General features: G+C 39.8%; 1 non-coding gene across 1 annotated transcript; it reads left to right on the top strand.

Moving 5' to 3' along the window:
• Window positions 1-15,739: 15,739 nt before the first annotated feature.
• TRNAC-GCA (transfer RNA cysteine (anticodon GCA)) lies at window positions 15,740-15,812 on the top strand. The gene has a single exon. It is a non-coding gene; the product is annotated as a tRNA-Cys (tRNA).
• Window positions 15,813-23,927: the final 8,115 nt, after the last annotated feature.

Raw genomic sequence — 23,927 nt, 5'->3', positions numbered from 1 at the left:
TTAAAATTACTAAGCAGAAGGTCAGACTAGATCAGTGAACAGCTACTAAAATGCATAGGCAGCAACATGAACAGTAGATAATTAGTACTCAGTGCAAGCCAAAGCAGTGAGAAAAGTGAAGAAAAAAGATAAGCAAGATGTTTGCTTAATTTTATGACAGTATCTTCCATTCATATTGATGCCTGTGGATTTAGATCTATCATCAATTTGTCTTTTTAAGCTTTGCTTATTTTTCTTCTTGTGAAATGTTTGATACATATGGAAGAGGACATAAAACATATGTACAGGTTAAACAACAATTGCAGAGCAACATTTGCGAATCACTCAGACCAAGTGGAAACTGGCCACGTGCCTCTCCACAGTCAGAACAGACTCTACCCCCATCAGACATAAAATCAACCAAAGAAAGGTGACTATCTGGCCTTGCTTATCTCTATAGATATTTCACTAAAGATAAACCCTTAGTTTACCCACTAAGGGCTTCAGCTCGATTTTGTTTGCTTTCTTAATTTATACAAGCAAATTGTAGGTTTTTTTTTTTTTTGATGGCTTCTTTCACTCAACAGTATATTTGTAAAGTTCATCCGTGTTGACAGATATTTCCATAGTTTATGCCTTTTTATGGTTGTATAGCTTAATATTATATTGGTAAAAGTTTTTGATTTGACTCTATCTCAATGCACCTTGGATTATTTCCAATATGGAGCTAATTTGAACAATGCTGCTGTGAACTCTCCTGTACCTAATTCCTAACTGTGTACTAGAGTTTCTCCAGTGTGTCTAATTCGGGGTAGAATGCTACCTTTAACTTTATTAGAAAATGCTAAACTATTTGCAAAGAATTTGTATCAGTTTTCACTCCTGAGCGAGTTCCTGATATTCATCTTTCTCAGCAACACTTGAAATCATCAGACAGTATGTTTTTTTGTGAATCTAAAAATTTCAAGATTGCTAGGAGAACAATCAATAATCTCAGATATGCAGATAACACCACCCTTATGGCAGAAAGTGAAGAGGAACTGAAAAACCCCTTGATGAAAGTGAAAGAGGAGAATGAAAAAGTTGGCTTAAAGCTCAACATTCAGAAAACGAAGATCATGGCATCTGGTCCCATCGCTTCATGGGAAATAGATGGGGAAACAATGGAAACAGTGTCAGACTTTATCTTTTTGGGCTCCAAAATCACTGCAGAAGGTGAATGCAGTGATGAAATTAAAAGACGCTTACTCCTTGGAGGAAAAGTTATGACCAACCTAGACAGCATATTCAAAAGCAGAGACATTACTTTGCCAACAAAGGTCCATTTAGTCAAGGCCAAGGTTTTTCCAGTAGTCATGTATGGATGTGAGAGTTGGACTGTGAAGAAAGCTGAGTACCGAAGAATTGATGCTTTTGAACTGTGGTGTTGGAGAAGACTCTTGAGAGTCCCTTTGACTGCAAGGAGATCCAACCAGTCCATTCTAAAGGAGATCAGCCCTGGGTGTTCTTTGGAAGGAATGATGCTAAAGCTGAAACTCCAGTACTTTGGCCACCTCATGAGAAGAGCTGACTCATTGGAAAAGACTCTGTTGCTGGGAGGGATTGGGGGCAGGAGGAAGAGGGGACGACAGAGGATGAGATGGCTGGATGGCATCACTGACTCGATGGACATGAGTCTGAGTGAACTCCTGGAGTTGGTTATGGACAGGGAGGCATGGCGTGCTGCAATTCATGGGGTTGCAAAGAGTCGGACACGACTGAGAGACTGAACTGAACTGAACTGAATAGGTCTGTAATGGTTTTCTGTCAGACTTTGGTCTTAATGGTCTTAATTTGTTTTCACATGCTTTTAAGGAGCTAATCATATCTTCTTTTTTTAGTAACCATTTGGATTTCCTGTTTTGAGAAGAGTTTATTCAAATCTTATACCGAGTTTCTTTCAACTGGGGTATTTGTCTTTCTTATTTATCTGTTTTTGGATTTTATGTTTTATGTGTTCTTTGAAGCAATGACCTGAAGGAGATAAGGGATTAGCCATGGGGATACCTAAGGGAAGAGCATTCCAGATAATAGAAAATGTCCAGTGCTAATGTTCTATGTCAGAAGCTTGCCTGGAGTAAAACAATAGGAGGGAAATTTTAGTAGCAGATGAAATCATAAGGTAATGAAATGAGGTCTTATGGTGGAGAGGTCTGACAGAATGTGGTCCACTGGAGAAGGGAATGGCAAACCACTTCAGTATTCATGCCTTGAGAACCCCATGAACAGTATGAAAAGGCAAAATGATAGGATACTGAAAGAGGAACTCCCCAGGTCAGTAGGTACCCAATATGCTACTGGAGATCAGTGGAGAAATAACTCCAGAAAGAATGAAGGATGAAAAGCAAAAACAATACCCAGCTGTGGATGTGACTGGTGATAGAAGCAAGGTCCGATGCTGTAAAGAGCAATATTACATAGGAACCTGCAATGTTAGGTCCATAAATCAAGGCAAATTGGAAGTGGTCAAACAAGAGATGGCAAGAGTGAACGTCGACATTCTAGGAATCAGCGAACTAAAATGGACTGGAATGGATGAATTTAACTCAGATGACCATTATATCTACTACTGCGGGCAGGAATCCCTCAGAGGAAATGGAGTAGCCATCATGGTCAACAAAAGAGTCTGAAATGCAGTACTTGGATGCAATCTCAAAAATGACAGAATAATCTCTGTTCGTCTCCAAGGCAAACCATTCAGTATCACAGTAATCCAAATCTATGCCCCAACCAGTAATGCTGAAGAAGCTGAAGTTGAACGGTTTTATGAAGACCTACAAGACCTTTTAGAACTAACACCCAAAAGAGATGTCCTTTTCATTCTAGGGGACTGGAATGCAAAAGTAGGAAGTCAAGAAACACCTGGAGTAACAGGCAAATTTGGCCTTGGAATGCAGAATGAAGCAGGGCAAAGACTAATAGAGTTTTGCCAAGAAAATGCACTGGTCATAGCAAACACCCTCTTCCAACAACACAAGAGAAGACTCTACATATGGACATCACCAGATGGTCAATACTGAAATCAGATTGATTATATTCTTTGCAGTCAAAGATGGAGAAGCTCTATACAGTCAACAAAAACAAGACCAGGAGTTGACTGTGGCTCAGATCATGAACTCCTTATTACCAAATTCAGACTTAAATTGAAGAAAGTAGGGAAAACTGCTAGACCATTCAGGTATGACCTAAATAAAATCCCTTATGATTATACAGTGGAAGTGAGAAATAGATTTAAGGGCCTAGATCTGATAGATAGAGTGCCTGATGAACTATGGAATGAGGTTTGTGGCATTGTACAGGAGACAGGGATCAAGACCATCCCCATGGAAAAGAAATGCAAAAAAGCAAAATGGCTGTCTGGGAGGCCTTACAAATAGCTGTGAAAAGAAGAGAAGTGAAAAGCAAAGGAGAAAAGGAAAGATACAAGCATCTGAATGCAGAGTTCCAGAGAAGAGCAAGAAGAGATAAGAAAGCCTTCTTCAGCGATCAATGCAAAGAAACAGAGGAAAACAACAGAAAGGGAAAAACTACAGATCTCTTCAAGAAAATTGGAGATACCAAGGGAACATTTCATGCAAAGATGGGCTCGATAAAGGACAGAAATGATCTGGATCTAACAGAAGCAGAAGATATTAAGAAGAGATGGCAAGAATACATGGAAGAACTGTACAAAAAAGATCTTCACGACCCAAATAATCACGATGGTGTGATCACTCATCTAGAGCCAGACATCCTGGAATGTGAAGTCAAGTGGGCCTTAGAAAGCATCACTACGAACAAAGCTAGTGCAGGTGATGGAATTCTAGTTGAGCTGTTTCAAATCCTGAAAGATGATGCTGTGAAAGTGCTGCACTCAATATGCCAGCAAATTTGGAAAACTCAGCAGTGGCCACAGGACTGGAAAAGGTCAGTTTTCATTCCAATCCCAAAGAAAGGCAATGCCAGAGAATGCTCAAACTACTGCACAATTGCACTCATCTCACATGTTAGTAGAGTAATGCTCAAAATTCTCCAAACCAGGCTTCAGCAATACATGAACCGTGAACTCCCTAATGTTCAAGCTGGTTTTAGAAAAGGCAGAGGAACCAGAGATCAAATTGCCAACATTTGCTGAATCATGGAAATAGCAAGAGAGTTCCAGAAAAATATCTATTTCTGCTTTATTGACTATGCCAAAGCCTTTGACTGTGTGGATCACAGTAAACTGTGGAAAATTCTGAGAGAGATGGGAATACCAGACCACCTGACCTGCCTCTTGAGAAATCTGTATGCAGGCCAGGAAGCAACAGTTAGAACTGGCCGTGGAACAACAGACTGGTTCCAAATAGGAAAAGGAGTACATCAAGGCTGTATATTGTCACCCTGCTTATTTAATTTCTATGCAGAGTACATCATGAGAAACGCTGGGCTGGAAGAAGCACAAGCTGGAATCAAGATGGCTGGGAGAAATATCAATAACCTCAGACATGCAGATGACACCACCCTTATGGCAGAAAGTGAAGAGGAACTAAAAAGCCTCTTGATGAAGGTGAAAGAGGAGAGTGAAAAAGCTGGCTTAAAGCTCAACATTCAGAAAACGAAGATCATGGCATCCGGTCCCATCACTTCATGGGAAATAGATGGGGAAACAATGGAAACAGTGTCAGACTTTATTTTTCTGGGCTCCCAAATCACTGCAGATAGTGATTGCAGCCATGGAATTAAAAGACGCTTACTCCTTGGAAGGAAAGTTATGACCAACCTAGATAGTATATTCAAAAGCAGAGACATTACTTTGCCAACAGAGGTCCGTCTAGTCAAGGCTATGGTTCTTCCAGTGGTCATGTATGGATGTGAGAGTTGGACTGTGAAGAAGGCTGAGTACCGAAGAACTGATGCTTTTGAACTGTGGTGTTGGAAAAGACTCTTGAGAGTCCCTTGGACTGCAAGGAGATCCAACCATTCCATTCAGAAGGAGATCAGCCCTGGGATTTCTTTGGAAGGAATGATGCTAAAGCTGAAACTCCAGTACTTTGGCCACCTCATGTGAAGAGTTGATTCATTGGAAAAGACTGTGATGCTGGGAGGGATTGGGGGCAGGAGGAGAAGGGGACAACAGAGGATGAGATGGCTGGATGGCATCACTGACTCAATGGATGTGAGTCTGAGTGAACTCCGGGTGTTGATGATGGACAGGGAGGCCTGGCGTGCTGTGATTCATGAGGTCGCAAAGAGTTGGACACAATTGAGCGACTGAGCTGAACTGAACTTAGAACTTATAGAAATCTTTGGCTGGGACTCTGAATAAAATGCGGGGTAACTATAATGTTAATATAAGAATAACGTGGCATGACTCTTCCTTCTGTTTAAAAATTAGCATACTATTTATTTATTTAATGGAATTCCCTGAAAGCTCAGTCATTAAAGAACTGGCCTGCAATGCAGGAGACCCGGATTCTATCTGTCTATCCCTGGGTCAGAAAGATCTCCTGGAGGAGGAAATGGCAACCCACCCCAGTATTCTTGCCTGTAGAATCCCATAGACAGAGGAACTCGACTCTCCTCATTTTTTAAAAATTAATACACTATTTATTTAACATGTTTAGGTTTACAGAAAAAATTGAGTGGAATCTAATGTCTTTTTTGTAGAGTCTGTGCTTCCCATCTGGGCAACTATAGGCTCTACAAAGTTAGAGATTCTGGCCCCAAAGGAGGCACCCAATTACTAGGAGACACTGTAAGATCTTATTGAACTGTATGCCATCCAGACTGCCAGGGTATCTTAGAGTCCTTTTTACAGGGACCAACAGATGAGAAGAGGAGACATTGTATTGGCAGGAGTAATTGATGACAAGAGTGGAAAGAGGCACATCTGCTTTTTCATAGTAGAGGTAGAGAGCAACATTTGTGGTACCCAGCTGATGTGCTTAGATCTCTCGTAGTGCTCTCTTGCCCAATTGCGACTCTGACTGAACACATGCATCTCTGGGGATGGTATGACGACCATACATTCAGAATCTTTAGAAAAGGTTTGGTTTAAAGTACCCAGTAAGACACAAAAGGCTTCCTTGGTGGTTCAGTGGTAAAGAATCTGCCTGCATTGAAGGAGACGTGAGTTCCATCCCTGGGTCGGGAAGATCCCCTGGCAACCACTCTATTATTCTAGCCTGGAGAATCCCATGGACAGAGGAGCATAGTGGGCTACATACAGGTCGTGGGGTTGCAAAGAGTTGGATACAACAAGCAACTGAGCATGTACGAGCATACAAGACACCAAAAGCTTTTAGGTACCAGCAGAGGGTAGAGACATTTATAGTGAATGGTAAGGGAGGGAGATGATTAATACCAACTGTAGCCCTGAAAGCAACTGCACAATGAGGGCTGTAGGGAAAGAGGTCAACAGAAGCATGGAAGACGTCTAGCCACACGCCTCTGTGCAAGACAAAGTGGACCGTGGTGGCCACGGAGGGAACTGCACACTCTCTCTGCAAGCAGATCTTCTGCAGGAAGCATAGTTAAACAAACATCCCCAGTTATACCTTTAGATGTAACAGAGTGCTCACTCTGAAACAGTACTTTCTTTGGGCTCTTCCCAGCATGGTAGAGTTATTAGTTGGGACATTCCTGCCTCTAATGGGAAACCTTTGCTAGTGAGATTTCATTAACCTGCTGTGATACTCTCAGAACTATGAAATGGTCCGAGGCTTCAATTTTCTTTTTCATTTTTTGCTTCTTTCACAGATGTTGGATCTGTATCGTGGTCTAAAGGCTCTTCCAGCCTACCCCAGTGGTCTCCTTGTGCTCCTTCACAAGCACGTTCCCCAGCAAATGTCTCACACCTCTAATCTCATTTTGGCATCTGTTTCTTGGAAGACCTGAGCTGAAATAAGGTATGTTTAATATAATTATCAGCATAATTTAGTTTCAATCTACCATCTTGCTGTTCATTGTCATTTTCTCCTATTTTCTCTTTGTTCCTTCCCCCTCCTTCTTTTGGATTGAGTTTACAAAAATATGATTATTTTATTATCTATACCTCCTTATTTTGTTTTTTAGCATTTAACTTTAGTATCATTGGAAAGTTAGGGTTTAACTTTCAAGTGCTATTCTACCACTTCATAAATGGTATAAAAAATGTACAGCAGAATTCACCCAAGCCTTCCCTCCTGTCTTTTGAGCTATTTTCAGACATTTTAATTTGGTGTGTAGCATAAACCCCACAACACATTATTATTTTTACTTTCAATAGTCAAATATCTCCTGCAGAGATTAAAAATGATAAAAAATGTCTTTTGTACTTGTCTACATATTAACCCTCTGTAATGCTCTTCATTAATTTATGTAGAACCAGTATCTAATTCGGAGAAGCAATGGCACCCCACTCCAGTACTCTTGCCTGGAAAATCCCATGGATGGAGGGGCCTGGTGGGCTGCAGTCCATGGGGTTGCTAGGAGTCAGACACAACTGAGCAACTTCATTTTGACTTTTCACTTTCATGCATTGGAGAAGGAAATGGCAACCCACTTCAGTGTTCTTGCCTGGAGAATCCCAGGGATGGGGGAGCCTGGTGGGCTGGCGTCTATGGGGTCGCACAGAGTCGGACACGACTGAAGCGACTTAGCAGCAGCAGCAGCAGCAGCAGTAGCAGCAGTATCTAATTGGTAACATTTTCCATCTTTCTTTAATATTTCATAGTATGAAAGTATACTGCTGATGAATTTTTTCATATTTTATCTGAAAGTGTTTATTTCTCCTTCATTTGTTATTGTAAAATATATAAAACAAAATTTATCATTTTAATCAGTTTAAAATGTACTGGTCTATGGTATTAGATACATTTACATTGTTGTGTTTCCTTCATCACTATCCATCTTCAGAACTTTTTCTTTACTCACAAATGCAACTTTGTACCTAGTTAAATATTAACTCCTGATTCTCTTCTTTCACAGTCCTGTCAACCATCATTCTTACTGTCTCTAGAATTTGACTATCCTAGGAACCTTGTGTAAATGGAATCATACAATATTTGTCCCTTTGACTGGCTTATTTCATTTAGTGTCTTTAATGTTCATCTGTGTTGTAGCATGTGTTAAAATTTTCTTCCCTTTTAAGGCTCAATAATATTTCATTGCATAAATAGATTATATATTGTTCATTAATCCATCAATGGACACAAATTGTTTCACCATTTTTGCTATTGTGAATAATGCTGCTATGAACATGAGTGTACAAATATCTGTTTGAGTACCTATTTTCACTTCTTTGGGGCATATGATCAGAAATGGAATTGCTAGATTGCATGATATATTAGTTTTCTAGGGCTGCCGTAACAAAGTACTACAGACTCAGGGCCTTAAACAGCAGTCATTTATTGTCTCATAGTTCTTGGGGCTGAAAGTCTAAGATCAAGGTGTCTACAGGGTTGGTTCCTTCTGAGGCTTCTTTGCTTGGCTTAAAATGGGTCTTCTTGAGTCTTCCCTCTGGGCTTTTCTGTGGCCAAATTCCCTCTTCTTATAAGGAAATTTGAATCCAGTATTAGGACTTACTTTGAGTCCAGTATTAGGACTCAGTATATGAACTTGGGGGGACACAAATTCAACTCATGATATTTTATTCTCTGGCTCCCCTAAATCATGTTCTTCTTGTATGCAAAAGACATTCACTCCATCTTAATAGACCCCAAGGTCCTAACTCGTCCTGCAGCCCCAAATCTCATCTAAATATCATCTAAATCAGGTGTGGGTGAGACTTGAGGTATGGCTAATCCTGAGGCAAAATTTCTCTCAAGCTATGAAACTGAGAAACCAGACAGCAGATTGTATGTATACTTCCAAAATATAGTGATGCACAGGCATAGACCAGACATCTCCATTCAAAAGGAATAAGTTGTCAGTGTTTCCTAACAGGGCCTTTTTCTAATTGTGGTAAAGAAAATTAACATGAGATTTCTTTTTTGAGAAGTGCACAAGATAGTACTGTTATGGAGAAGGCAATGGCACCCCACTCTAGTACTCTTGCCTGGAAAATCCCATGGATGGAGGAGCCTGGTGGGCTGCCATCTATGGTGTCACATAGAGTTGGACACTACTGATGCGACTTAGCAGCAGCAGCAGCAGCAGCAGCAGCATAATACTGTTAACTAGACACACAATGTTGTACAGCAGACCTTTCGATAGAAGTGTATTTCTTAATGTTAAAATAGATGATTTTCTAGACAGTTTGGTTTGTTATATAATAATTATTTATGTTAATGAGGCTTTGATTAAGCATGTGGTTTTAATGTTTTAAACTGTGGTGAGGGTGTGTCTGTGGTTACTTAGACCAAGTGTGTCAATATTGTTGTTCAGTCTCCTATATAGGCTTCAGAAATGTTGTGTGTTCAATTCCAGACCACTGCAATAAAACAAATATTTCAACAAAGCAAGTAATGTGAAGTTTTTGGTTTTATACTTCATATAAAATTTATGTTTACATTATACTGTAGTTTATTAAGTGTGTAGTAATATTATGTCTAAAAAACTACGTACATAATTTAATTAGAAAATACCTTATAGCTAAAAAAGTCAAAGCAATTACAGTAGTAACAATTTGCTTTAGAAGATTGTCAAGATTTCTCTGTTTTCTTACTTCATGCCAAACTGGCATAGTGGTGATAGTAACAGTATGAATTTGAGAACAAATGCCATCTATGCCAGTTGGTTTTTGAGAAGATCTAGGCTTGACATCTGGAGAAGGCAATGGCAACCCACTCCAGTACTCTTGCTTGGAAAATCCCATGGACGGAGGAGCCTGGTAGGCTGCAGTCCATGGGGTCGCTAACAGTCAGACATGACTGAGCAACTTTACTTTCACTTTTCACTTTCATGCATTGGAGAAGGAAATGGCAACCCACTCCAGTGTTCTTGCCTGGAGAATCCCAGGGACAGCGGAGCCTGGTGGGCTGCCGTCTATGGGGTCGCACAGAGTCAGACACGACTGAAGTGACTTAGCAGCAGCAGCAGCAGCAGCAGGCTTGACATCAAATTTTTTTGTTTGACTCTCTTCTCCAGTTAACTGTTTGGAGACACCAGAAAAAATAAGTAGTAAATAGTTAATAAAAAGCTCTTTCTGTGATACTGTGCTGTTTAGAACACTAATTCATCAATTTATCTTTTAAACAATTATCATGGCTTTTATATCACTGCACATTTGGTAAGAGTCTGCTATATTTAAACCCTGAGTGCTGAGACATTTAAAATGAAGGGAAATACATAGCAAGTTAAGTAACATTAAAGTATTTGAATAATTCAGATCAACAATAAAAGCAATGTCACAATGCATAACAGTCAACAAATTGCTCAGGCAGTGACTTCTGTCAAAACTCAGATACATAATGGCTTTGACTTCAGGCAGGAATGATCTGGGGAGAGGTTTGCCGAGACGGCTACAGAGGAGCTTAGTGTGGGTGGAGAAGGTGGGGAAGGACCTTATAGATTGGTGTACCATTGTTAATAAAAGTGTAGAGGGAGTGAAGAGTAAAGGGTGGTATGTGAACCACTTTGAGGGGCACATGGCTTTAAAGAAGACTACTGAATGAAAAACCAGAAAGAAAGCTTGCAGTCAGATTGTTCAGGGCCCTAATTATCAAGCTAATGACCGTGAATAAACAGCCAACAGAGAAGTCTTATTAGGTCATTAGAAGATAAGAAAAGCTGTGAGTAATCAAGGTTAATGATTTTTGTCCTGTCATACAAGGGACAAAAAACCAAAAAACAAACAACAAACCTGGGGTAAGAAAGTGAACATTATCAATATGGAATCCCTAAGAGCACGCTGGACTTCCCAGGTGGCTCAGTGGTAAAGAATCTGCCTGCTGATGCAGGAGATGTGGGCTCAATCCCTGGGTTGGGAAGATTTCCTGGAGAAGGAAATGGCAAGCTATTCAGGTATTCTTGCTTGGAGAATTTCATAGACAGAGGAGCCTGGTGGGCTACAGTCCATGGGGTTGCAAAGTACTGGACACAACCAAAACAACAACAATGGAGCAAAAACAGACCCAAACAAAATATGCAGATATATTCAAACAATTAACAATGTTTAACCCATTGCCAATATTTTCTTTAAGGAAAATGTATTTGTATCATCCATATTAAGTGATGGCTACCAGGTGAAGCTAGTGGTAAAGAACCCGCCTGCCAATGGAGGAGATGTAAGAGATGCAGGTTGGATCCCTGGGTCGGGAAGATCTCCTGGAGAAGTGAATGGCAACCCACTCCAGTATTCTTGCTTGGAGAATCCCATGGACAGTGGAGCCTGGCAGGCTACAGTCTGTGGGGTCACAAAGAGTTGGACACAACTGAAGCGACTTAGCACATGCATGCATGAGAACTGTGTTCCACCATGGAAAATTATAATACCATGTTATCTGAAGAATGTATATTCAGTTGTATGCACATGTAGATTGCAACAGCCTACTCTTCTTTCTTTAGAAAACTATTGTCTGCAATGATAATGGATTTATGAGTAAATTTTTCACTCTTCTAAGAATCAAAAATAATTCCGTAAAAATAGCTTATCTAGAAATTAAAAGTAGTTATGGTGCAGCATGATAATATAATCAATAAATATATTTAAAAGAAAAGAAAAAGAGGAAAGAGAAGCAAAAGGAGAAAAGAAAAATAAGGCAAATGTTGGTGGTGTTTAGTGACTTAGTGGGAAGGGGAGAAACAGGGCACGTGGGGGGCTCAGGTAGGTATAAAATGTGACTTATCTCTGAATGAAGGAGCCCTCTGGAGGCTTTTGAGTTACATCATTATTTTATGAGAAAAGAGGAAGATATTAGGATCTTCTAACTACAGTGTAGAAGGAATGTGCAGGTTTTCTTATAGATGGAAACTAAATGTTCTCCTGGGAATGTGAGATACTTTTGGTCCCATACAACAGTCACTGGAAATATCCCATTCAGTTCCTGGTACAAAAGAAAGGGATTTGTGTGTGTATGGAATGTGTGTTAGTGTGTGTGCTTTATGAATATTTAAAATGATAGTGTGGAAAGAAGAACGTTGGACTGTGGGTCATACTATAGTGAATTCTGGGCACTGTTTTCTACTAACTGATTGTGTAGCCCTTGATCTCTAACTCTTACACATTTATTTTTTAACATCTGCTAAAATGAGGGGTTGTACGTACTACGTATTTCTCTGTAGCTCATGCTAACATTCTATAATATGTTATTAGGCGAATATACCCGACTCCTTCTGCTTTTGCAAATGATCATCTGGTACCAAGAGGCCCTTGTCCTAGGGTAAAAGTCAACATCATTGAACGGCCAGAATATGTACAGGATTTAGAGGCAATTGATTTAGAGACAGTTCTATTTTCTAATTTATGTAACTGATGAAAATGGATAAGTTTTCACTGAAGGGTATTCAGTGATCATAGTGGTTGAGTCTAAACAAAGCATTTCAAAGGAGACTGGTGAATGTTTATTCCCAGGACAGTGGGAAAATTGTTTCAGGAAAATGTCTGTGATCTATTCTAATCAAATCTTCATTGTCTTTGGACAAAGCCTCTGTCTCATAGGATCCTGATTTCTGTCTCTCTGGGGAGGAGAAGTCATGGGAAATTAAGTTAAATCCAAATATATGTATTAAATAATAATGCATGTCAGAAGGCACATGGTCTTTTAAAATAGCACCTTCTTCACAATGGCTAGGAAAACCAGAGTATCTCTGTCAGCAGAATGGTCAAGTCAGATTTACCCAATATGGCGCTGCTTATCTTAATTAGAAGGAACAGACGCTGCAGAGTTCTGGAAAGGATGGCAGAGGGAGCACCAATACTCAGGTCCCAGCCCCTCCCTTTCCATGAGAATTGGCTGAAATGAACAAAGAAATATAAAAATAGAAGAAAACCAGGATCAGTGATGTATGTGCATGTGAGCCAAGTCACTTCAGTTGCGCCCTCCTCCAGGGGATCTTCCTGACCCAGGGATCGAACCCACATTTCTTTACATCTCCTGAAGGGCTGTCAGTCATTACCACTAAAGGCAAAGAGTCTCTGCTGGTTCTCAGGCAGATGGAACCAGCGTGAAAGCTGTCAGAAGCCTAACTCACTCTCACTTGTGGAATGTGCTGGAAACTCACAAGGAAAATTCACAAGTCATGCAGTTGTGGGTAGGGTGTGGAGAGAGAGAAGGGAGAGAGGGAGGAAGGAGGTAGGGCAAGGTAGAGGGAGGGAAAAGGAGGAATGTTTGGGGCATTATTCCAGAGATGTTTGCATCCAGAGATGGCTGCACTTGGAGGTTCTTTGTGAGGCTGCCAAACTTAACAGAACCTGTAGAATTTGTTTTGACTCAATTATTTTCCAGAAAGTTCCAGGGCTCATCCTGATGCTCTAGGGATAATTCTTGACCACTGCAGTGCTCCCTCCAGATGGTACAGGCAGTAGTAATACCAGTCAAGTCACAGAGTATAAGATGGAGATTTGGCTGAAGAGAAACTGAATACAGAAAACCTCCTTGGTATAATATTTTCAATAAACACAGAGAAGAAGTCATACCGAGACAAAAATCTACCTGCTGGGATTATTAGTGCAGTTCCCTCTCTGTCTTTCTCATACTGTGAAGTCATGGGTCAGAAATGTTTAAGCTGACATCATCCCTTCTCCAGACAACACATGGGAGAATTCTAATACAAGTTGGAGGAATAGTATGGAAAGCTATTAATAGTTAATAGTATGGAAAATATAGTATATAAATATATATATAGAATATGGGGGCTTCCCTGGGGGCTCAGATGGTAAAGAATCCACCTGCAATGCAGGAGACCTGGGTTTGATCCCTGGGTTGGGAAGATCCCCTGGAGATGGGAATGACAACCCACTTCAGTATTCTTGCCTGGAGAATCCCATGGACAGAGGAGCCTGGTGGGCTACAGATCATGGGGTCGCAAAGAGTTGGACAAGATGAGAGACTAACACTTTCACTTTCACATAGTATAGTAGTATGGAAATTACCTACCTCCATTGAGATAAATGCCAGGATAATCTAGACCTGCTGCTGCTGCTGCTAAGTCACTTCAGTCATGTCCGACTCTGTGCGACCCCAGAGACGGCAGCCCATCAGGCTCCCTCGTCCCTGGGATTCTCCAGGCAAGAGTACTGGAATGGGCTGCCATTTCCTTCTCCAAATCTAGAGCTAGTCTTATTCAAATAGGAAGAGTAGATGCATATTTAAAAAAATAATAATACATAGTCTAATAATTCTAGATATTTTTTAAAATGAGTGTCTGTGTGGCCAAAGGGCAGAGTTTGGGAAACAGGGAAAAGTAAAAGAATGAAGAAAGGGGGTGAGAATTGTCATTGGAGTATGAGGAAAGAAACTGGATGAGTTAATGGTCACAAAAATGTTAATGGAGATTTTTCCTGTGAACCAATAACTGGAAGTAGATTTAAAGCAAAAAAGATACTGGCATCAACAACAGAATGAAAATAGAAGTTCTTGGTGTGAGTGGGATGTCTGTCTGGTGGAGTAGCCTTTTTTGGAAGTGGTAGATTCCTGGTGGGTGGACAGAGGGTTGGGAACAGTGTAGTCACACTTCAACTTCAGAGGTGATTGCCTCTGAGGGCCATTAGGGCAGCTGTATGATGAGCCCTGCCTATTGAATCAGGGGGTGTACATCCTTAAGGCAAATACTGTAGACAGCCATAGGATTGGGGGTGAGAGCTGGGGAATGAGAGAATGGAGTAGGGACGGAGTATGACAGTGATTTCTGACTGGACGAGCTTCCAGGGTGAGAACACTGATACAGAGATCCATCAGCCTAAAAGCGAAAACAAGACAAAAGCAAAGCAAACAAACAAAAAGGCTGGACCTGCACAAATAATTTCTATTAAATTATAAAAGTCTAAAACAAAACAAAAACAAGTGCAACTTCTGGAATATCCATTGGCTTAAGAAATCCATATACTTTGATTTCTTTTTACCTTTTTCTATTTTCTAAACTTACTACGAAAACATGCATTTCCTTCATGCTTACAAAAATATGTAGAATACAGGTGTTGAAAAAAGGAAAGATAATTTGTAGATTCTTAGATTGGGTAAAAATTTTTATAAGTATATTATTTATAAGATAGCCAAAATTTATTGATTCAGCAGGGTTAAAGTCCAAGATGTAGAAAGACATAAAAACTCAGTGTAATAAAAAAATGCAGTGGTTGCCATATCAGTATCATAATTTTCAAAGAGAGGTACAAAGATAATATTTTTATATATAAGATACTAAAATATGTTAAAATAGTCGATGCTTTGTAGTTCAGATACCATATCAGCAGACTATATATAATAAATCATTTCTATATAGAAATATGTAAAAGAATCAAATGACAGATAAAAGTAGCTGACAATTTCAACATACTTGGCTCAGCCTTTGACAGAATGATTATACAAAATCAAAAGGAGTTTCTGGTCCTGGGTTTAGATATTTAGGCATAGAAGTTTGACTCACCCACAAATTTGCAACTTTCAAGTGGTGGTTAGTTTCTTCAAGCCTCACTGGCCCTGCCTGTCAAAGGAGATTAATATATGTCCTTATATTACAAAGCTGTTTGTTACAAGGGTACACCAGGGAACGCTGGATGGGTGGATGGTGGTAAATTAAAGAAAAGGCCATCAGAGAACTTGAGGCTTGAATATTACTTAAGATTATTCCATAAACATAAACAAAGAAGAAATAATTTCCCATAGAGTAAGAAAAGAGGGCTTCCCTGGTGGCTCAGACGGTAAAAGCGTCTGTCTGCAATGCAGGAGACCCAGGTTCGATCCCTGGGTTGGGAAGATCCCCTGGAGAAGGAAATGGCAGCCCACTCTAGTATTCTTTCCTGGAAAATCCCATGGACGGCGGAGCTCCGCAATCCATGGGGTCACAAAGAATCGGACATGACTGAGTGATTTCACTTCACTAAGAAAAGATAGCATATGAAAGGCACAGAGGTATGGAAAAGCAGGATAATTGTTACTGGGTTTTTTTTTTTTAATTTTTTTTGGATGTGGATAATTTTTAAAGTCTTTATTGCATTTGTTACAATATTGTTTCTGTTTTGGTTTTTTGGCTGGAGGCCTGTGGGATCTTAGCTTCCTGACTAGGGATCAAACCTGTACCCCTTGCATTAGAAGGCAACCTCTTAACCACTGGACTGCCAGGGAGGTCCCTTGTTGTTGTTTTTTTATGATTAATTTTCAGGAGAAAAAAAGAGCAATGTTACAGTGTTGATGTAGTTGGAACACAGAAAGTGGAGTGATGGGAAAAAATCCTGGCGAGATTGTGCCTGTGCTAGGGATATCCATAGTGGTTAAAAGCCCTTGATTTTAAGCCACCTCCAGGCTTCAAATCCTGTCTGAACCACTTAAGACTTACCTTGTTTGAAAATATCACTGAAATCCTGCAAACCTCAGTTTTCTTGCCTGTAGAATGGGATTGCTGATGATTCCTAAAATGTGGGTACTCATAGACCCTATATCATAGGTCCTTTAAAATGTTTTAAAAGGTATGGAGTATATTTAACAAGCTTAAAACAATCCTTGGTATGTGTCATTTACCATTGTTACTGTTTATTGTGTTGTTGTTATTGTTGTTATTACCCCAATATGGAGATATGACTTCATCCTGTAAGTTAAAGACGCCATTAAAGAATGCTGAACAGGGCAAACCCAGATCAACATGTGTTTCATAAAAACAACTCTGGTAACATTGTGATGAATGGACCACAGAGATATAAGACTGGAGGGCCACTTATGAGTCAGTTTCCTGTATATTTCCCCATGGTGAATAATGAGCATTAGGCCACTCTGAGCTTCTAATTTGCTTTATTAGTTTTCCATCATAGATACAGTGCTACAAAGAGTGGCAGGAGGTCCTGATGACTCAGGAGATATTTAAAGCAGGGGCGTGGGGGAGGGCAAATACATCACAGCTACATTTAGGTGTTGATACCCCCATTTTTCTTGTCAATACATTCTCTAGACTGACCCTGATGAATGCCAACCATCAGCATTATTTCCGGAAGCTTGGTAAACATTTTAATCTTTGTGCTCGGATCTTGATGGAGAGCAGATAAACCGAGTCTCCTGTTCTGCTTGCAGAACAATCAATACCACAGAAGAAAATGAAAAGCACTTAAGCTAAGCTTCCTGAATGGATACTCCCAAGAAACACACGAATGATTTTTTCCCAGACAGGTGATCTTGAGGTTTGAATCCTTTATTTAGCACTGACAGAAAAGGGATTAATAGAGTCTCTGAAATGATGGTGATAAGGTCATAGCTGAAGACGAAAATAAAAATGTTTCCTTAGAACATGTCAGTTAGTAGAAATATCACTATTTATGACGTATGAAGTCCTGTAGGATTAGGGTAATTCTCCTTGTAATATATCAGCATTGGTCCTTCATTTGGTGCATGTCTTTGAAGGTCTGACAGTGTTTCCTATCCTTCTTTAAAATCAGGTTTTAAGCAGGTAGCTGAAATCTCACAAGGCATTTCATTCATTCATTCAGAACCAGAACACTGTGAGTTACTTTACCATCCTTAAGTCTGTATGCCAAGCCTTTATCTTAGACATTACTACATCCCAGTAAGTATTCTTGATCCCACCCTCCAAGGCTGAATTATGGGTCCTTATTCTGTGCTCTCATAGAAGTCTCCACTTCTGAAGGCACTATGTTGTAACTGCCTATTAAATTCTTTTCTTTCCAAGCCTTGCGCTCTTTGACGAGTTCTGACACTCTCACGTACTGCTGACACTCTCTCTGCAGCCCCTAGAACAATGCCAGGTGTCATACGCGCTCAAAAAAAAAGTTATGGAAGAGAGGAAAGTTATGAAAGAGAAGAAGAGAGTTGATAACATTAAAAGGTTAAGTCCTGAGTAATTAAATTTTCAGAGAAGATAGTGTTAGCTATCATGACCACTCCCTCCCTTCTCCACAGTCTTTTACTTTGATATCTGTGACTCAATTCTTTCCTCTTTTTTAAAAATTGGGATATAGTTGTTTTACAATGTTGTGTTGGTTTACGCTGTTCAATGAAGTGAATCAGTTATATGTATTCATCCATCCTAAGTTGCTTCAGTCATGTCCTACTCTTTGTGACCCCATGGACTGTAGCCCACCAGGCTCCACTGTCCATGGCATTTTCCAGGCAAGAATACTGGAATGGGTTGCCATTTCCTACTCCAGGGGATCTTCCTGACCCAGGGATTGAACCTGTTTATCTTAGGTATCCTGCATTTGCAAGCAGATTCTTACAACTAGCGCCACCTGGGAAAGCAGCTATATGTATATTAATACATTTGTCCCCTCCCTCTTAGACCTCCCTCCCACCTACCCGCCCTCTTACTCATCTAGGTCAGAACAGAGCACCGAGCTGCATAGCTCCCTATGCTATACAGCAGGTTCCCACCAGCTGTCTATTTTACACATGGTAGTGTATTTATTATCAGTGCTCCTCTCAGTGCTCCTCTCCCAGTTCATCCCACCCTCCGCTTCCCTCCCTCACCCCCAGCTCCCCGTGTCCGTTCTCTACTTCTGCATTTCTATTCTTGCCCTGCAAGTAGGTTCATCTGTACCATTTTTCTAGATTCTACATATGTGTTAATATACGATATTTGTTTTTCTTTTTCTGACTTAATCTACAAACAGGTCATGCAGCTCAATATCAAAAGAAGGAAACAACCCAATCAGAAAATGGGTAGAAGACCTAAATAGACATTTCTCCAAAGAAGACATACAGATGGACAGGAGGCACATGAAAATATGCTCCACATCACTAGTTATTAGACAAAGGCAGATCCTGGAGCTCCTCTTATCTCCTTGCTTTTTCTAAATATCTGTTCCAGGCACCAATACTCGGCTGTCTATTAGTTGCCTCTGTTTTTCAGGGTTTCAACTTAGCCTGCTTTCCTTTTCAACATGCAGAATTTCCCCACATTGTCCTTATCTATCTCATTTCTTTCTCCCCTTCCTAATGATCTTATTTAACTAATGGTGATCAAATTTATATCTCTTGCCCTATAGTCTCCTCTTGAGCTTCAGACTCATAAATTCCAACTACTGACTAAGCATCTCTATGTGGATATTCAGCTGGTATCCAAAACTCAGTTTGTTCAAAATCATTAACTTTTCCCAAGAAACTGATTCAACTACTGATTCTGTTCCAAAGTCAGAGCATCTGTATTTTTTATCTTGAAAATCTTTTTCTGTCATTCTCCCATTCACCTAATGAATGAACAAGTGCAGACAATTCTATTTTCCAGATTGTTCTTAAACCATCCACTTCTCTTTGTTTTCATTAGCCAGCTTTCTCTCTTACCTGGATCCTTGCAACAGCACATCACTTGGTGTCCAATCTCCCTTTCCTCTAGTACACACACCTCTGGAATTTGCTTTTCTAAAGTGCAAATCTAAAAAAACAATAAAGTGAAAATCTAATGATATTGTCAGCAACCCCTACATTCAAAACTTGTATTATTTCCAAGGATTCTCAGGAAAAAGTTCAAACTTCTTAGTGACCTTATCACTTGCTATTACTATTATCCAAGTCTACTCTTAGTCTTATTAAGCTAGTAACAACTCCTTGAATATTTCATGGTCTTTCTCTTCCTCTCTTCTCTCTTTGCCTCTTCTCTTAAATCTCTTTCCCCACCATCCATCTCTCTCTCCTCTTAGTTTCTTCTCTTTGGATCTCTCTTCCTTTTCATGCCTGTCATTTGATGGTCTAAATTTTCCTTATCCTTCTGGTTTTACCTTAGATGTCACTGCTTCCTGAGGAGAATTCGTGATCCTGTCCCCGAAGTCTGGATTATGGATCCTTGTTACGTATCCCCACAGAATTCTCCACTTCCCCATTTTAAAGCATTTATAACAGTATATTGTGATGGTTTATTTAATTTTTTTTCTAAAGCTATAAACTCCTTGAAGACAGATGCTGTTGCCACTGTCTTTGTACCATGTAAAATAATACCAGGCATGTAGTAGGTACTCAAAAATATTTCAGAGAGAGAGGAAGAGAGAGGGGAAGAGAGAGGTGAAGAGAAGAAGAGGAGGAGGAAAATGGGGGAGGAAGAGAAGCAGGAGGAGGAGAGGAAGAAGGAAGAAAAAGGAGAAGAATGAATTTGTGACATGAAAATGTTATTAAGTCCCAAGGAATTGAATTTTCAGAGAAGATGGCTTTAAGCACATTTTATTTGAGTTTCCAGCTGTGCTTAATTTAATTCATACTATGTTTAGCACAGAATTAATTATATAAGTAAAACTGTTTAAAAATATATGACTGGATATTGTAAACAGTACTGCAATGAGCATTGGAATGCATGCATCCTTTTGGACCTTGATTTTCTCCAGATGTATACCCAGGAATGGGGTGGTGGAGAGAAGAGATAGTTAGGGAGATTGGGAGGGACATATACACACTGCTGTATTTAAAATGGATTACCAACAATGACTTGCTGTACAGCACAAGGAACTCTGCTCAATGTTAAGTGACAACCTAAATGGGAAAAGAATTTGGAAAAGAATAGACAAATCACTTTGCTGTATAACCAAAACTGACACAACATTGTTAACCAACTATACTCCAATATAAAATAAAAAGTTAAAAAGATATATGAATGGATATGCAATTGTTTTACAATCTAAAAAGAAAAAAAAAAGCTTTGTATACTTCAATAAACCAAATTCATAATTCGGTTTTAATTCAGATTGTTTTACCTCAGTGCCCTCTGGCTCAGAGAAGACATGTTTCAGCAGCTACAAAAACCATACACTCTGTCTTCCTGTCCTATATTTATCTCTGACTCCTATTGATTTTGCCTACTAAATAGCTACTTGATCTTACCTCCACCACAGATTTTTCCTTCCCCATCCAGTTTCTCTTTTAATAGTTGTCCTTGTTTTTCTGTCTAACATAATCTGATTGTCTTATCTTCAGAAGAGCTTGTATACAATGTTGGCTCCCTTGTGGAGCATATGTGAGAGTTCTTCAGATAATCCACTGTGATCTCTTCATGACACAAATCTGTAATGTAAGAGTTTCAGTTCTGGCTCAGTCTCTAATACAAGCCCCTAACTCCTGCCATCACTACCAAGCCTCTGCTGGTGGAGTCTCCTCATCCAGTGAAATACCTGCAAAAGGGGCTCAAGCCTACTTTCCTAGGTGTTCACTCAGCCCCAAGAAAACTCTTTGCCTTTTCCACATGAAACAGTAGGCTCGGAACTTCCTTGCTGATCCAGTGGTTAAGAATCCACCTTCCAATGCAGGGGACCAGAGTTCCATCCTTGGTCAGGGAAACAAGATCCCACATGCAGTGGGGCAACTAGAGCTGTCCCCTGCACTAGAGAAAAGCCTGTGCATCACAACAAAGAGCCAACATGCCACAACTAAGACCCAACACATCTTAAGAAAAAATAAACATAGGCATTTAGGTTGCTTCATTGCATTCCCTCTCTTACCTACACCATTTATCTCCAGTTCCCTTTTCATCTAAGTAGCACAGGAGTATTTTGAAAGGCTTGATGGATAATTCAGTATTTAAAGAACAAGCAAAATTCAATTTACCATTCTTTTAGGAACTCTTCTCAAATAATTTTCTGGGATCTCCCTTCCTTGGCTTCTCATGAAAAAGAAGGAAATAACCTCCTTCAAGGCACATTGTTCTCCCCCGAAAGGCTGACAACCTACTCCCACACCCCTAATCTTCTTACTATAATGGCTAATGTGGTAAGTTCTTTTTGCCCTGGTGCCCGTCAGCAAACCTTATTAGGAAGTGGTCAGATCTAGCTGTTGGTAGATCTTGACCTTAAAATGTGAAGTCCTTAGGTTATTTTCGCCCCTTGCTCTGTGCCTGAATCATAATTTCAGGACATAGAAATCATTCTTCTCAACAACTTATATGCTTAACATAAATCTCCCTTGGATGATTCAGGGCAAGTCTTCAGCACTGAACTTTGTATTAATTAAGCCATGTTACCACTAGAGACATGAATTGGAAAATTAAAAGAGATGTATGTCATATTTGTCTCCCAAGCTAAGTGAATTATAACAATTACAAATGGTTTTTTTAAAAAAAAAAAAAAAAGATAAAGAATGATTGAATTCAAAGAGTCACAAAAATCCATGATTTGACTTCTAAGATAAAGCTTGTAGTTACTGCTTGTGGTTAGTTGCTCAGTCATGTCCAACTCTTTGTGACCCCATGGATTGTAGCCCACCAGGCTCCTCTGTCTGTTGGAATTCTCCAGGCAAGAATACTGGAGTGGGTTTCCATATCCTCCTTCCTCCAGGGGATCTTCCCAACCCAGGGATCGAACTCAGGTCTCCTACACTGCTGGCAGATTTTTTACCTAAGGGACCCAAATGAAAGAGGTTACATAGACGTTTAGTTATCTATGGCCAATGCCATTCTACTTTTTATATTCTTCCCCTCCTGGGAAGCACTTTATTGACCAAAGTTCGATCATCTTTCTTAATATTTGACTCAAAGTGTCCCAGAGACGTCAGTGCTGATCACATTCTTAAATATGCTGAGACATTGGAAATAGAACTATTGTGAATTCAGTACTGAGTGCTGAAATTTGAGATGAAAATCCTCATGATTCTTAGCTACTTCAATACCTGATGTGCTTTGAGCAAAGACTTGATCTTTCCTAAGGCACACTTGGTGCCAAGCACTCCTTCTGTACTGATGCGGGCTCATATGAAGACTTTATTTGATTTCTTCTTTTCTAGGACTTTTATCCAAAGGGAAGACAGGGTCCCAGACTAAAGCATAAAAGACCAGTTTCAAGTGACCTTTAAATTCAGGCTTGGAGAACTGCTCAGATCTTTTCAACTTCACTTTGTCCTAAAAGAATTATTTGATTCTGCAGCTTAATAATATTACCTCTTGTAATTTCTAATGACTATTGTTGCTTGGATCAATCCTGGAACATCCTACAGATATTCTAAGTAGGATTCCAAATTCTGGGCTGAATGTCAACAGTATCAGCCAGTTAAAATTTCCAACTGCAATTGATTGTTGATCTAATATTGGAATGAGGTTGGGGCATTCCTCAGGCCCAAAGGGAAAACTTTAAGCTCTAACAATAGCATGCATACATTGATTTTGCACCACATGCCAGGAACTAAACATTTTACAAGTACTATATTGATTAATCTTCAGAGTCTTTCCTATGAGGTAGATTCCATTATTAACTCCATTTCATCGATGGGAAGATTGAAAGCAAGAGATACAATTGTACAAAGTCACATGGTGAGCAGATGTCAGAACTAAGAGTGCATTTAAGTCTGTCTGATGCTGAAGCTGATGCTCCTAACCACTGTTTGCAGTTCCTCCCAGAATGCTGATAAAGCTGTCTTTGGCATGGCTTCTTTCCTAGGGCCACTTTTATAGATCAGTACCTCTAAGAGGTATGGGTATAAAATAATTCTTGCAAACATCATCATCCCAGGAGGTTATCTGTCTGTGATACTGGATTAGTGCCTAGAGACTCAAATTTCCCCAATATTCCTTTTAACCTTTTGCAACATAATCCCTTCATTGAGAATAAAGAGAGGACTCATGTTCAGAACAAGTTCCTTCTATCACCTTTGTGAATTTAACAAATGGGTGAATTTAACTCAGATAACTGTTATGTCTACTACTGTGAGCAAGAATCCCTTAGAAGAAATGGAGTAGCCCTCATAGTCAACAAAACAGTCCAAAATGCAGTACTTGGATGCAATCTCAAAAATGACAGAATGATCTCTGTTCGTTTCCAAGACAGCCATTCAATATCACAGTAATCCAAGTCTATGCCCCAACCAGTAATGCTGAAGAAGCTGAAGTTGAAGGGTTCTATGAAGACCTACAAGACCTTCTAAAACTAACACCAAAAAAAGATGTCCTTTTCATTATAGGGG

Source organism: Budorcas taxicolor, chromosome 8 (assembly GCF_023091745.1).
Source record: "Budorcas taxicolor isolate Tak-1 chromosome 8, Takin1.1, whole genome shotgun sequence".
NCBI classification, from domain to species: Eukaryota; Metazoa; Chordata; class Mammalia; order Artiodactyla; family Bovidae; genus Budorcas; species Budorcas taxicolor.
The sequence above is the reverse complement of the archived record's forward strand: the minus strand, read 5'-3'. Positions and strand labels throughout refer to the sequence as shown.